The sequence below is a fragment of the Antennarius striatus genome, chromosome 7, assembly GCF_040054535.1.
Source record: "Antennarius striatus isolate MH-2024 chromosome 7, ASM4005453v1, whole genome shotgun sequence".
Classification (NCBI taxonomy): domain Eukaryota; kingdom Metazoa; phylum Chordata; class Actinopteri; order Lophiiformes; family Antennariidae; genus Antennarius; species Antennarius striatus.
The window spans coordinates 3,862,975-3,878,999 of record NC_090782.1 but is presented as its reverse complement, the minus strand read 5'-3'; the positions used below and the strand labels follow the sequence as shown (position 1 = coordinate 3,878,999).

The 16,025-nt window shown below is 40.9% G+C and overlaps 1 protein-coding gene across 4 annotated transcripts in view; it reads right to left on the bottom strand.

Moving 5' to 3' along the window:
• Positions 1–16,025, bottom strand: part of ralgps2 (Ral GEF with PH domain and SH3 binding motif 2) — a 74,107-nt gene that overhangs the window by 48,306 nt on the left and 9,776 nt on the right. For all 4 annotated transcript variants that reach the window (XM_068318664.1, XM_068318663.1, XM_068318662.1 and 1 more), the window contains exon 2: positions 513–610. The gene's annotated coding sequence lies outside the window, so the exon portion shown is untranslated. The remainder of the gene's footprint in view (positions 1–512; positions 611–16,025) is intronic.

Genomic DNA, 16,025 nt, shown 5'->3' with positions numbered 1-16,025 from the left:
TGCATTCGACAGCATTCTGCCAAGCCAGGAGTCAACAGCACTGCATCAAGTCAGCTCTCATGCACTGTTTGTGACAGCAGTGCTTTAATATCACAGGAGGCAACAGGCAGTCTTCGCAGGTCCCAGTCTGCCTGTTGTCATGCAGCTCTATGTATTTGTCTTTTTGTTTGAGTGTCACTCCAGACTCCAGGCTGTGTGTTTATAGTGACCCTATAAACACACAGCCTTTTAAAGCAAATGTCTCGATGAAAGGGAAAATAAACTATGTGCCTCTGAATTACTTGTTACTATTGTTTTGTGAGGAATCAGATTGGATACATATTTCTTAAAAGTCTTCAATTTGAAACAGTTTACAATCCTTTATGTTCACTCCTGCTTCCACAACACAATAAAGCTCATGAAGCACAAAACTTTACTATCTGAATGTGGGCAACAGTCAAGATGCGCTACAGACATTAAAACACATCAGCTAGCATGTAGACACTCTTCTAAAAAAGTAAGGCTCTACTAACCAGGCGTATGTCAGATGTACATGGTGATGGATGTGAGGTGAGCCTGTTCTGTCTTCATCTATCGTGTCTCGTCTCTCTGTGAGGCAGGCAGCAGCTGTCTGTGTGAAAAACAAAAAGTGACATTACACACAGAGATCGGTTAAAAAAAAAAAGATGCAGGTGAGTTTTCTCAACATGAGGAAGACAACACCCATGGCAAATTAGGCCCTAAATCAAATAGTGAACAGACTAGATCTGTGGTGGCCATACATGTACCAGCTGTAGTGCATCTTTACATATATCGATTTTACAGTACTGATTTTGGCAATTAGGAGAGCACCTTCACAGTATCTTGCAATACTGTTGGCAAGGCAATACACACTCATGTGCCAGTGTGTGTGTTTGTGTGTGTGTGTGTGTGGGGGGGGTTGTGTGTTAATGACACAGTTATATTGTGTAAAAAAAAGGTTGACAACAAATATAAAATGTGGTACCACACGAGATTATCATGATGTTCTGATGTTTCTACTTAACAGTTTGACAGAAGTAACTATAAGAGGAATTCAGAGCGAGTTTTCCATCACAGATATGACCATTGGAGAATCTGTAAATTTCAGCTGCAACACAAAGAAATGGTGCAAAAATAACATAAGGGATTACTCCAGTACATTGTCCCAAATTGCAGTCATCAAATTCTATTATGTGTCTGTGTAGCATCTACAGCCCACCAACGACCACTGCAACCACCAATCAGAACACACAAATTATTTGAAGCCTGAAACCACGTCTGGAGTTGCAGGAAAGTCCGTCACTTAATCAGAAAATACTTTTCTCAATTAGTCCATTACTGTCTTGTTTGAGGTTGTACAGTCCAGACGGTGCACAGCAGACGTCACAGAGGATGAAGTGTAAATCCCATCACTGCCTCTGGATTATTTCTCTGACGTGACACAGCTCACACCAGCCAGTAGGTGCCTCACTCCTCAAAGGGACAGAGTCCTGTATGTGGATTTCTATGGATTCTTCTTGGATGAGGACGGAATGCTGCATGCTGGCAGACAGTGAGGGGTTGGCCTTTATCCATCAGGTAGAGGGCTGAGTTCTCCTTTGAGCGTTGTTATCGTGCTGGACGTTGGTACAAAGCTCACAGGCAGAACAAAAACTGGATTGAGATGTCGACGATTCAAAGTAAACTTTAAACCTTTGCCAACATTTGCTTGTACACCTCTTCAAAGACCACATCTGAACAAGACTTCACCATTTCAGGGCTTCAGTTCTACTAAGTCTTACAGCAATCCCGACAGGTAGGGAAATTTTGTGCCACGAATATAGAAATAACATCTCTGCTGTGAACAAATTTGACAAGCCATGTACACTCATCCCTTGATAGCATTTGTCTCAAAAAACAATAAACACCTCACAGCTAAAAAAAAAAAAAGCTCCTCTATGCATGTCTGCAGTCAGTTTGGCCTGTCTGAACTTCCTAACCCTCACAATCCCAACTGGAATAGTTTACATCTCATGACTTTATAGCCTGTTACCCAAACACCCAAATCTGTGCTAGCTCAAGAAAACAGTGTTTCCTTCAGAGTCCCTTCCCTCTCTATCCAATTAAAGTCTTCTACTCTTAGCATCCTCCATGCAGCAACCCAGTTCAAACATGTCTAGTTGACACGCGGGAAGTGGTTCAGCCAGCCTGGTTGAACGACTGAGGTTCAGGTTATGCTTGCTGTGCAGAAGGAAGATTGTCAGAATAGTGTTAAGGTGTTTGTGTGTATTTGGAATGTCAGGATGGGCTGATGAAATTTCAACATCCCTAGAATAGGACTTCAAGAGGACATTGTGGGGATTAGAGGAGGAAATAGAGAACAGAAGGAGAGCGACAGTGAGTGGAATTATTCATGTTGGAGCTCATCATGGAGGATGTGTCATTTTTAAGCTATAGGTGACTCATTCAACTAGATGGCAGGTGCTGTAGAATTCATGACTCCCAGAATCCATCGCCTCCCCCTCTCAGTCTTGTCAATCTGATTTTTGACATTCCCGTACAAACTGCAGCGAAAAAACAAAAGAGCCGGCAGCCCGACAGGCCTCATTACCGAGGGACACGATGTTAAGTGTTTTCATGCATCATCACACACATGTCGTATATTTTATACAAATGTAATTTCCCCTAGGGGATCAATAAAGTGTATCTTCTTCTTCTTCTTCTTCTTCTATTTGTGCATGTGACAATGCATTCCACACCCTGCACTAACCTTTTAGATTCTTGTCTCCACGGCACTGAAAACAGGTCTCCGTCACCTCCATCTGTCGTACCTTAAAGCTTCTCCTCGCCGGTACAATTCCTCCTGAAATCAATCTCACCGCCTGATTTTCTTTGCTATACGTGAGGTCATTAGCTAAATATGTCATCACTCTGCCTTCTAAAATAATCATCTTCTCTTAAAATTATACGGTAGTCAACTGAATGACTTTCCTCTTCTGGTAATATAAAATATTGTTAAAAATGTCCCATTATTTTAGGTTTATAATGTTTTAATTGCCAAATTAATTAACCAATGACCTCAATACCCCATTTCCCTCAAATACTACAACATTAAAAACATCCACAAAACTTAATTCATAAATGAGAGTTTGTCGTCATTAGTTGAGTATTAATTACATACAAGTAATGTTTTTTGATGTATCATACAGTAGTAAAATGCATTCGGAAAAATGTATTTGTCTTGACCAAAATTTGTGATAACAACTGCACAAGTGGCATCATGTTTATACAGTATATGTGGATTTCTCAGTTTGGGATCAATAATGTATATCTATGTCAGATAACACTGTAACACATAAACAAGCATGGGGGGAAAAATGGAGCCGACAGTAGGTGTCACAAGACCATGGTATCACAGTCATCGTCTCAGCGCGACTATGACGGTCAGAAAATGTGAAGCTTTGAATAAATGATCTGTGTAACGTCCGGTGTGAACAGTGTCATGTGACTTGAACTGCTTTGACAGCTCCTGCCTGCAGCTCTGTAGGTCTGTCTGACACTCAGCAGTCCTGCATACCTTTCTTCTCAATCTACTCCCCCTGTGTGTAAGACCACTACCAATGCCCTTCACTTTAAGCTGGGAGTAAGACTGAGAAAGGTCATGGTGATGAACAGAATACACCAGTCCTGACCTTTTCACAGTACAAAACTCTAAAAAAAGGCGCACACCCCCATTCTGTTGCTATCTGTGTAATACATGTACAGTACACACGCTCCCTGCTTTGCTTTGCCAAGCAGAGACTTGATGCATTTGAAATTCATGCTGCAGATGCACCAATGTCATGGAGCCAAAGTAGGTCAGTGTGTTGAAGTGAGCAGTGAGGGAAGTGACAGCCCATTAAGCTGTGCTCTCCCTTTCTTCTCTTTATTACACACTGTACACATACAATCAGGGCATTCGCACTGGGAGCTGAAGGCCTTTCAAGGTAAAGCCGTTAACTTTCAGGCAAACTATTTCATATTGTAGTCAGCATCATTGTCACATTTAGGGGACACTGTTAACAAAGTCGAACTTGCTTTACTATTTTTCCACATTTCACAACAGATTCAGTATTTATGGAAGTGTGCATAAGTAAAGATCAACCTTTGTGTTTTGCGGAGCCTCAGCCACAGAGTGGGTCTGTGGTGTTTCTGAAAAGCTATGGTGGTGAACACTGGAACTAGGCTCTTGCTTTCCCTGAGCTCCTGCTGAGCCTCCTGGGCAGGCCACCACTGATCTTGAGCTGGGAGGGGCCAGACAGATCATGCACACTCTCCACCAACCTGCATGCACACATCACAGACAGCACGCGGTGGCTCGATCGACACCTCTTTCACCCAGCAGGCTGGTGGCTCCATCTCCACAGGGGTGGGTGTGTTTGTGCGTCTGTGTGACTTGCTGTGACTAACAGCCCCTTCACACCATCAATTCACATTTGTCCATGTTCAGATCTTATGGGAGGAAATAAAGGGTGGCAAGCAGTTCCTTACATGGGTGCAATTGCAGAAATTGTTATGTACTTATTTTTTTAAGTTATCGTTTTAAGTAAATGGGCAATGATGACAACCCTTTTTCCATTTGAAAGTACAGTAGTACCTTGGGATATGAGTTTAATTTTGTCCGTCACTGAGCTTGTAAACCAATCTGCTTTGCATCTCAAACGAACTTTTGTCATTTAAAGTAACTAAAATAATTACATCCCGCCTCAAAGCGGTGATGTATTGTAATAGTCAGTGTTCGTCCGTTCGTATGTCCACCAAATATCTTTGAAACTGTTGCAGATAGAAAGATGAGACAAAAAGCACATTACTCGTGCAGCAGGGGGGGAGAAAATGAGATGATGACCTTGACCTTGAGTAAACTAGGTCAAGGTCAAATTTAAACTTTTGTGCACTCAGGAACTGAATAAGAGAAAGACAAGGGGGCCAGCGTAAGACCATAGATCAAAGCTAGTGCATAGCTTTGACCTACCCTGAAAGGTCAAAGCGATGCACTTGTCAGGTACTAGTTTTAGGGCACCCTTGACCTACCCTTCACGGGATGTTGCAGTCTCTGACTGCCTTGGTTCTTGTTTTAATCTGTTCCTGCCCTGTAAAACCCCCAAACCCATAAGTAATGAAAAAATTATCAACCAAAGGAAATGCATATTTACCTGTGCATAACTGATTAAATATAAGTTGGGTAAACAATGACAAAATTCCACGGTACACTGGCAATGCGCCCAGAGTGTCCTCTGCATCTCGCCCGTAGTGCAGTGGGATAGACTCCAGCAACCCCTGTGGCCAGCACGATGGAACAAGCAGAAGAAAATGGATGGATGATGGACAGATGATCAAGTATGAAAAAACATCTTTACACCACAGACAACACATGAGAAAGAACGAGATGCAGTCTCAGCTGATGCATCCATCCGCCAACTAGCAGAGGTGTCCCAAAACACGGCTTTAAACCCATCGACAAAAAATATGGACAGAGCAACGGCTCGTACCTCAAAAACCTTGTATATGTCGAGTCGCTCGAATCTCAAGGTAATACTGTATTACCTTGAGATTATTTTTTTACAAAAAGGACATGGGCAATGACGCCAATGACAACCCAATTGTGTCTTACCCTTTTTTCATTTGAAAGTACATGTAAGGCCACATAGAGCATATATTTAAATATTTAATTTCCAATTTTAATTTCCGTTGGAACTTCACTGCAGAGAATTATTATGTCACGTCTGATATGTCGCTCAAAAGTATCCAAAAATATTGTCCTGTGTGTAGGTTTTAAAAAAACCAAATGTAAAAAAAATGTCTGAAGAATAGTAGGATTTAGGGAGAATACCTGGAAAAACAAAGGAAAATCTTCTGACATTGACGACAATCACACACTTAACTAAAGTGGTGAAACTCAAAGTAGGACAATTAAATTTAAAGTATCAAATAAATTCAACTGGTCGTTCTTATCACTTCACTGTGCTGTGAAATAAAATGGGTTTTTTGTGAAGTTACTTTTTGTTGAAACAAGCCTGTTGATTTCCAGCAGCTTGATTGTAATCACTTCAGTTTTTAGTCCTGATATGACGATTCTCTTCTGTATGAAAATGAAATTAAGTGCTCCCAGATCTGTCAGCTGGATGAACATCATACAAAGTAAAAGTCAGCTGGTTGTTCATCTGATCAGATGACGACAGACAACATACGAAAGAGTGGCAAGTGCATGCATCACTGAGAAAGGTCCACTCACAACCAAACTGTTTAGCTAAATTCACCTCACCACTCAGTAAAATTCCACTCGCTCTATGTTGGTGTTGTAGCAGCAGCCTGCACTGTGGGGTATGATTAGTCTTTATTTAGATACGCTTGTGCTCCTTCTCCCTTCTTCCTCCCCTTCTCTCTCTCTTCGTAATGCATGTCTTCAAAAACCCAACACAGTGGCATAAATATATAATTAAAAATTAAAAATACAAAAAGGCACAACTGTTCTTGATAACTGGTTACCCATCAAATGAACCAAAGAGAGGCCACCATGCCAGGCTCTTGTGCAGTGGCATGTGGCCGGGCCCCAGAGCAGCATGGTGTCGCATGTCAGCGGAGCGATGGCCCAGAGTCAGTGGGGATGTCTGTGACTGTGTGTTTGCTGGCTTTAGTCTGATTTGTGGCCAAAATGAGAGCATGAAAGCAGCGCGGCCTGAGTTCAACTCTCCTGCTGGAGACCGGAGCGTAGCTGCGGATGAGTCTGGGGAATCATGGGAGGGAGGGGGTTGGGTGGGAGGAGGAAGCGTTGAAAGTGGGGACCTGGCAGCGGCACTGATGTCTGTGCTCATTCCCTGCACGGACTATTAACAAGGAAAGGGTACGCTAACAATACAAGGCAACAGAGCGGTCAGTCAGCAGTAATATTTAGAGGAAACTGATATGATCTCTATGTCTTCCTCTATAAGTCTCTGAGGGTTAGCACCAGACAAACCCGCAACAGTAAAACCTCTTCACTAAGACTGTGCAAACACCAATTCAGGCTGAGAGAGACACTGTATGTCGGATATATTGACAAACTCATTAAAATGTGAGACGGGACAGGATATGAGAGCAGAGCAGAACTCCTGCAGAGTAGGCTGGCACTACCCAGACCAACAGGGAGCTGTAATCATCCAACAAGAACTGAAAAAGAAATGTTCAAAACACTCACACTTTGTTTCTCTGTGTCCTCTTGTGGCTACATTTGTTTCGCTATAGTGGCTGAAATGTAAAATCATGATGTGTCTTCCAATCTGGTTGCCTTTACTGGTGAGATGTTGGAGCTACAAACTGATTGGATGTTGCGTGGGTAGTTTGTAGCCCTGAACCAATCAGATGGATGAAATCCAAATAATTTTTACATTGCCCAATTGTTCACTGACTTAATAGACGAATAAAGTAAAGAATACACAGAAGACTGATGACAGTATAGACTTAACTCTATATTTTACAGAGGAATCTATTCTTTTACCATTTCTGGATGTATTCTACATTCACAATGCCATGGAGTAGAATAATTTGCAGCTATGTATTTTACTGAATTAGTCAAAAACTGTTATTATATCTGGTTACATATCTTTAACCTGCTACTTATGTACTTCGTCAGTGGCATGCAGGCATTAAGAAAAGTTTGCAGCTTCAACAGGGTAGATTCACATCCGTAACAGAATGGCAATTGTAATGTTTCCTCATTCTCAAGACGAAATGCTTTCTCTGCATTCATCTTTTTGGTTGACAGCTGACCATTTAAAAAGAGATTGTGGTTATTCATAAGAATGCATATGATGCTGATTCTGTGTGTTTATGATACGATTATTGTGTGATCCGGTTACTCATATGTTCTTTATCTTTTGTATCCCTGCTGTACAATAGAAATCTTCATACATCAGAAGGAATGGATGAAAAGACCTTCAGTATATTTTCTTTAACATGTTGTGAAGCTTTTCCCTTCGAGCTATTGCTCATCGTCTCATCTCTCCTGTTCCATCGACACGATGAACAACATGCTTGTGAACATTTTTCAAAACAACCAAAGTAAAGCTGTTAAGTGAACTATTGAGTCCAACTGTGGTTGGCTCTACTCAGTCTTTAGTAACTTCACACATTCAACAGGTCCCAGTATTCCATGCCATTCAAATGTGTGTTCTTTGTCTCTACTAGTACATTCAGTTGAAAACATTCCAAAACCTGAAGTAAATCTACAACAACATGTCAACAGAAACACCGTTTGCATTCATACCGTGTCCAATGGTGGTTCCCCAAAGGAAATCACGTAGCATTCTCAAGGACTGGGTCCACGGGGGCCCTTGGGGCTTTAGAACAAGACACAGACTTACAGACCTGGCATGCTGCTACCTGACATTACATTCAATTATGTGAGAGCACACACCCAGGAAATGGGTCCAACGATACCTTCTTTGCAGACAGGACACACTTTACACAATCATGCACCATAAAGTGGTTAAGGTAAATAAAGACTGAGCCGTGGGCCAGGAAGAATCAAGGTCTTTGTCCAGAAATCACTTGGTTTGATCCATGCTGAGGGGCTCTCGTCAGAAAACCATTTGTCTCACCAATCATTCGACCAAACGTGGACTGAAATACGATTTAAGGTGTGTGTATATGAGAAGGAAAGGGACTAGGAAAGGTGAGAAAGCAACTCTGCTGATGAAACAGAAAAGCATGCTTCTTGTTCCCTTATATCATATAAGTATAATAGCATAAAAGCATCCACTCCCCACATTCAAAAGAAAATCTGCATTACAAAACACTGAACTCAACCACCTCCAAACGGTTATTCTCTCCACTCAGATCTGATGGGATGCTTGATCCGAAAGAGACGAGCTGTACTGAAGCACAATCTACAGTGTCCCTCACATTAAACTTACTATAGGCAGGCTATTGTCAGTCCAATATCCTGTGAGGCTGTTCTGCACAGCCAAGATTTCCATGGGACAAACACAGAAGCTTAAGTTAAGAAAACACCCGTCTCTTGCAAATATTGGCAATCCTATCTTTTTTTGTTTGTCTTTTGTGAAGATTATCTGTAAGATAATTTTTAAAATAAAATCTAAAATCTTTATCCAGAATTCAAGACACTTTAAGACTGGGATCACAAGAGGCCAAAACATTTACTGTGAACAGACTCAGTTTTCCAAGAATAGTTTTACATAATTAAATGTTAATAATTTTATATTCAAATGACCTGCGTGTGCAGCACTTGTTTAAAAAAAACACTTCAATTTAGTCCAGATGATCTGTATTCACCTCAGATACTCTGTGTGGATTCTGGTTAAAAAAAAAACAAACTCTTACAAATATTTAGACTGGTCATTCCACATTAAAATTATTCTTTACTTTTACCTCACATCTCCATGTAACAACAACAGGCAGTGAGGTGGGGAACAGCCTGGGCGTAGGATGGCTCATAACTGGAAGGGGTTACAATGTAACTTAGATTACTGTAGTTACAGAATTAAAGACTGGACTTGTTTTGGCCAGTTCAGGAGCGCCACTTCTGTGGGAGAGAAGAACTCCCTTTGGTGTGAACTGTGGGCTTGGAACTTGGCAGATGTTTTACATGCACAAAACACCCATAAAACACACTTAAGGAAAGGGGAAAACCCACAAGCATAATAGGTCCCCTTTCTGACATGCTCCCACAACACTGGATGCGCTGGATGCATGACTTTCCCTGACATGACATTTTTCTGTCCTGATAAAAACAGCTAATTACATCGCAAAAACACAGACAAGAGCACGGGCGAGAGGAACGACAGAATATCTTGAGGAAGAAGAAGAAGAACAGTCCATTTATGCTCAACTTCTAAGATGTTGATGGATATGGACAGAGCCTCCCAGTCATAAACACTTCAAACAAAGCATGACAAATGTGTACGGACACAACAAAGACGAAGCGAGTGAGGTGAAAATGCTCTCTGTCCACATTCAGTGGTGGATTTAATGCATCATTAATACCGCTTTTGAGTCACTAGCACATTACTACAACCTCCTCTGCCACTGCCGTTATTATTAAAACTTTGTCGTTTTACTGTGAATGGATCGACGCCTCAGTAAAACACCCAAGGAAATATGCCGATATCTAAGGATATGCTATTCAAAACAGACACATTTGTGTTTTTAAGTGTGTTAAATACATATATTTGTGTTCAACATGGGGCGAGTAATGACAACTAAAACCGATCCAAGCTGTAACCTAAAACTGGTCAAGGAGGGATATGAAGTCTGACTACAGATACATAGTTGTTGCTCTGAGAGTTCACAACACCACAAGTGACGGGGAGGGATAAAGTAGAACGCTCATGGGGAGAAAAGGACGTCAGAGAAAATGAAACAGTCAATCTAACATCAGAAACAGGAACTGAGAGGCAGAAAAAGCAACAATAGACATGAAGAGCAAAAGAGAAACAACAATGAAATGTTCTGAAAACAGACAGATTTCTCCTAATCTGGCCATGGCTGCTCTGTGAGTAGTTATAATTCCCATTTGATAGAAGCTATGAAAGACTGATTCTTTCATCTTTCTCACATGATGCAGAACACTGTTGCAGTGTGTGCTTTCCAGTTAGACTAGGGGGAGGAGGGGGTAAGAGTGGGAAAGTGAGCCTGAGTCTAATGGAAGAGGAGCAACAGCTGAGACAAACAGCTGTATCTCCTCAGTGCCAGCGCTGTTCCCCTCCCCTTCTCCCAATAGGAGTGCCTTCCTCCCTTTCCACAGAGCAGCTCCATCAGGAGCTCCACTCAACAGACAAAAATATGTACCTGACTTAGACAACACTGGCTGAACATAAGGTTTCCACTGAGATGAGCACCAACAGGATGCGTGGAAAACAGGAAAGACGCGTTTCCAGCAGTAATGTCGCCCTGATGTTCCTCATCAAGATCTCTTCCAACATCCCTTCTTTATCAGATTCAACAGTGATATTAATATAAGCAACACATCCAGTTAATACATTCATAGATAAATTGAGGCCTGTACATCAAACTGGTACATCTACCAATTACTACTAAGACAGACCTACTACATTGGCTACTATGCTTTATTGCCATTGTCACGCTGGAGGGATAAAATATTAATAGGTGATCTATTGGCCATACCATACATTACATGTATATAACAATAACAAATTGTTTTCAGCTGTTCCTCTATGGGCTCAGTTTTCAGACCACGGGTGGGGGCAGAGGAGATGTTTATTTTCCTCCCAGGCAGACGCTCGCTCTTTCACATTTCCAGCAGTTGGGAAAGAGAGGAAGTTCGCTTCAGCCTTGACTTGAGAAGCAGAAGCTTTTTACTGCCAAACTGTAACCTGTCCCATTCATTTACGACCAAAGTGACAGATAATTCTTCTCCTGCTCCCCTGCATCCGCAGACCTCCCTGCCATTACTTACTCATGGCCAACATTTACGACTGCTTCTCCTGACCTAGTGTTATATTTACTGTTTTTTGTACGGTCAAATTAAAATCATGCTAGACTGCAAAGGTGTGAATGTAACGAATAGACACCTAGCATGACAGTTGGCGAAGCCTGTTGGTGCAAGTCACCATCTGCAAGTCAAGACTGGATCTGTGGGAAACTTGACAAAGGAGTCAGGAAGCAAATTGTCTCAGTAATACAAACATAAACTGATCACTGGAGATAGAAAGGATGACATCTGCATCAAGTGCATCATCGCTATTCAATCAACGATAAAAGAGGCAGGCCCCTAAAAAAGGACGTAGAAGAGCAGAGCAGGTGCGTAGGAAGTGGCTTCTTATTTATGCAACATGTTGTACAGCTTGAAAGGCCCTTGGTAAGGACAGAAAGAAAAGAGAAGAACCAAAGGAGAGGGAAGAAAAGAGCAGCGGAATCATGTTTGTCTGCATCTGATCTATTGTCTTTAGCAGAGTTCAGGACCAAGTTCACGAGTTTCCATGACATAGCCATGGCTCGGCTCTCAGTTGATCTCTGGAGCCAAAGCACTCAGGGTTTAGGCGGATAGATGAGGCTCTGCTGTGAGAAGACATATCCTCGTCTCCAGCTCGCTCTCTGGTTCACAGTGCTGGATCCACACAATGAGCAGGGGAAGGGTGCAGCATCGCTGTGTTTACACAGGGCCAGCGGGGGGTTATTCTCTATTAGTAGAATAAAACATGACAAAAGTCCCGACATCACCCTTTACTCAATAAAACTGCTAACACACCCTGCTTCAGTGTTGGAAGGGCTACAAACATATTCTAAGCTTTAATAGTTGCCTACAAGTAGTAAAAAAAAAAGAACAGGAATATGTATTACATATGAACTCAACTCATGTCAAGGTCTTTTGTTCTACACTGACCTGACCCGTCGGGCTTAGATTCGGGCTTAAGATCTTACCTCTACTGTCATGATGGTCCGTCATCGGATTGCTTTCTTAATATTTTAATTCAGAGTAACTATGTTGGCCAAAAAGAGAAAGTGGTCGGATGAATATGTGCAACGTGAATTTACATGTACTGTATAATGGAACGTGATGGGAGTCAGTGTTCTGCATGATTTGCAATGTCAAGTTGAGCACCTGTAGTCTTGCACTGGCAAAAATAAAGGAACACTTCCTTAAACTGCTTAGAAAACAGCAGAAACAGACTTTGCTGTGAAAATGACATAAGAGTAACATTGCCAAGGTGAATCCACGTGTATCTTAACTGGTCTCTCAATAACAACAGCAGAAGTCACACTGATTTGCAGGTAGGTAATTTCATGTGAGTTCATGCACTGTCTTGGTTTTGTTCTTTGAAAACGGTGACATTAATCCACAATTCATTAAATACACCAGTAAAACATATACTTATGTCTTAAATTTGAAAAAAAACTTTTTTTTTACTAAAGAAGGGTTTGGTGAGTGAGCATATGCAACCGGCAGGGTTCGGTACCTCCAACAGGGTTAAGAACCACTGAACTAGAACCAAGGCAGTCACAGACTGCAACATCCCGAGACACCCCTGAATTCAAAATTTTACCATGACCTACTTGCATAGGGTCCAAGATCAAAGATAGTACTCTGACCTACTTTCATAGATCAAATCACTAGCTTTGATCTATGGTCTTACTCACACTGGCCTTCTCCCTCAACTTTCTATCTTCTCCAGTTCCTGATTGTGCAAAAGTTGCAATTTGACCTTGACCTAGTTTTTGCAAGGTCAAGGTTATCATCTCATTTTCATCCCCTTTGCCTACCGAGTAATGAGGTTTTTTATACTGTTTATATTTTAATTTTGTACTATTGATATTTTAATTTTGTACTGTTGATATTTTAATTTAATTTTATACTGTTATATTTTTAATTTTATACTGTTTATATTTTATAGTTTAGTATTTAAGTCCTGTTAGTGCTGCTTGTGTCTGTTAGTGTAGTGTATGTCTTGTGGTATGTCCTGTGATGTCAGTGTTTCTTTTTCTCTTGGTATTTATCCGGTCTTTATTTGGTATGTAATGCCTGAGCAGTGGATATGTACAATTTACTCCGGGCTTAATAAAGTATCTTTTTGTTTCATCTTTCTATCTGCAACGGTTGCAAACATTTGGTCGACAAACGTACAGACTAACACGAACACTGACAATTACAATACATCACTGCTTTGAAGCGGGATGTAATTATACATTGGGATATAATAGGACATGGGCCAACACTGGGTCAGTGTTCTATTTTTAGGTTAGAGAAGTTTTATCCAATCAGAATTCAGCTTGCTTGTGTTGCCAGGTTGAATGAAATCTGCCAAGGACCTTCAGAATCTAGAATGCAGGTCTCCCTGCCCTGTAAGTGAACGGGAACATATAGTTAATACACAGATGCAATAGCCAATCAGATGACAAGTAGGTCTTCTAAGACCTGCTAGCTAGCCAACATTGTACTGACATGTACGTGTCCTGCGATTGGATACTGACTTTGAGAAGGCAGCGCTATGCAGACGCACATTTAAAGAGAAGCTCTAGTGAGACGAGGGTCTGATCCCTGAAGTAGCTAACCTGTTCTAGCTAATCTGTTCTAGCTAACCTGTTCTAGCTAACCTGAACTAGCTAACGGAGTCTTCTTGAGGAAAAAAAGGAGAATGGATTTTGTGTTTAAATATATAAGCCGTAGTACAGGCATTTCCAAAATCTAAGTTTTCATATTTAATGTTCTTTTAATTCAATATCATTTATATCAAATCAATAATGAAATAAAATGAAATTTATACTAAAAATGAAAAAACAATTTTTGCTCTTCTGCAATGTGCATAAATAACGTGGTGCACTTGCGCAGCAGTGTGATTGTAGTGGAAATACAAAAAGAGACTTGTGTCCCTGCTGGAAAATAGCCTGTGTTATACATGATAGAGGTGATGCAACATTTAGTAGTATGTTAGTGTATGTCTGTATTTCGTTTCTCTAGCTGTGGTGTCATTAATGATAGTCATTTCAGTCTGTTTTGTTCTGTGACATAGTTGTGTGACATCTATAACAGGTGTGGCCGCAGGGTTCTTCTGTGTGAGTGACAAAAGGAGTGGGGCTGACGCTGGTTTTTGTCCCATTTGAGGTAAGTTATGAACACCTCAGTCTTGAATAGTACATTGGTGGCAGCGGTGGGAGCCGCTTACAGTATTATAGGATGTATTTATTCATGTTTGACTAAGGAGAACATCACTGTGTGTCGTGAAAGGCACGACGCACCACTGGCTAAATGTTTATTTACTGCACAGCTACCTGTCGGAGGGAGCAGGCACATCATAAAAGAAAGGAAATCAGAAATCACTGATCTCCATCCCCCCAAAAGAAGGTAAGATTGGTAACATGGCATTAACTTTTTTAGATGCTAAAAACCAACATGTATTAGTTCTTGGGGATGGGTCCCACTTGGGAAGAAATACAGTCCTAAAAGGAGGGAAACAGGGGAGAAACACATTGAGATAAACACACACGTATCTCAGTAGGAATATCTCAAGGCCTCAAACACTTAATATTACAAGTTTCTATGTAGGGAAAGCAAATGGTTGACTTCCCAACAGGATTTCATTTCATGACTCAACTAAAAACTGTTGTTTCCATCTATTTATTGACGGTAAAATGTGCCATCAAAATTTTATTCATCGCTAGAGTAATGTCTGCATTATATGTATTTTCAATGAGCCACACCTCAAAATAAATTCAGCTTTTTTTGTTGAACCATGTTTTGAACAATAAATTCCTTTTCTCTTAATTTCTTTTCAAACATGAGAAGTAAAAAAAAATCATAATTTCACTTGGAACAGCTTTGTAATTCCCATCACTATGATAAAGCTTCAAACAAAACAAATGTAGTTAGTATGTCTCTACACACAGACGTGCATTTTTAATCTTTCACTTGCAATAGCCATTTTAATCGGTACCCAAGGGTTAAGTGACATACCAGAGGTCAGCTGGCACAATGTTTAAGCAACCATTATGACATCAATCAAATCTTTCCTTCCATTTTTAAAGCCTTCTTGTTAAGTTTCACCAACAAAATACAGAAAACTATTTTTAAGTATCATCTCCTCGTATTCCTCATAGTCGTTAATTGGTCCTCAAACTCCACTTGTTGTGGCTGAGAATATTCTCAGTGTGCAGAGTCAGAGTTAAACAGAAGACAAAAATCTAGTCTGTCGGCGTCAGGTGTGAAGACTTTCGTAGTTGACACTCGCATTGCTTACGGAATGGGGATGGGGCATTTAACATAGTCCCGTCCTTGAACTCACCTTTGACCCATGACCCCAAACACACCACGCTAAGCTGTTGGTGAACAAGTAAAGATGGGCAAGAAATGCAAATACAATTCAAACAACATTTAAGTTTTTGTCCGATCAAACGTTGCTGATATGTTTGGAATCACTGGCTCGTTTTGTATTAAATTACCACCAGTTTCCTTTTAGATAGGAGAAAATACAAGGCAGTGTTTGTCAGAGATGCTGACAGTGTAGTATATTTCCATGTGAAGGGTACTGACTAATAATTGGATAAAAAAAAGTAGG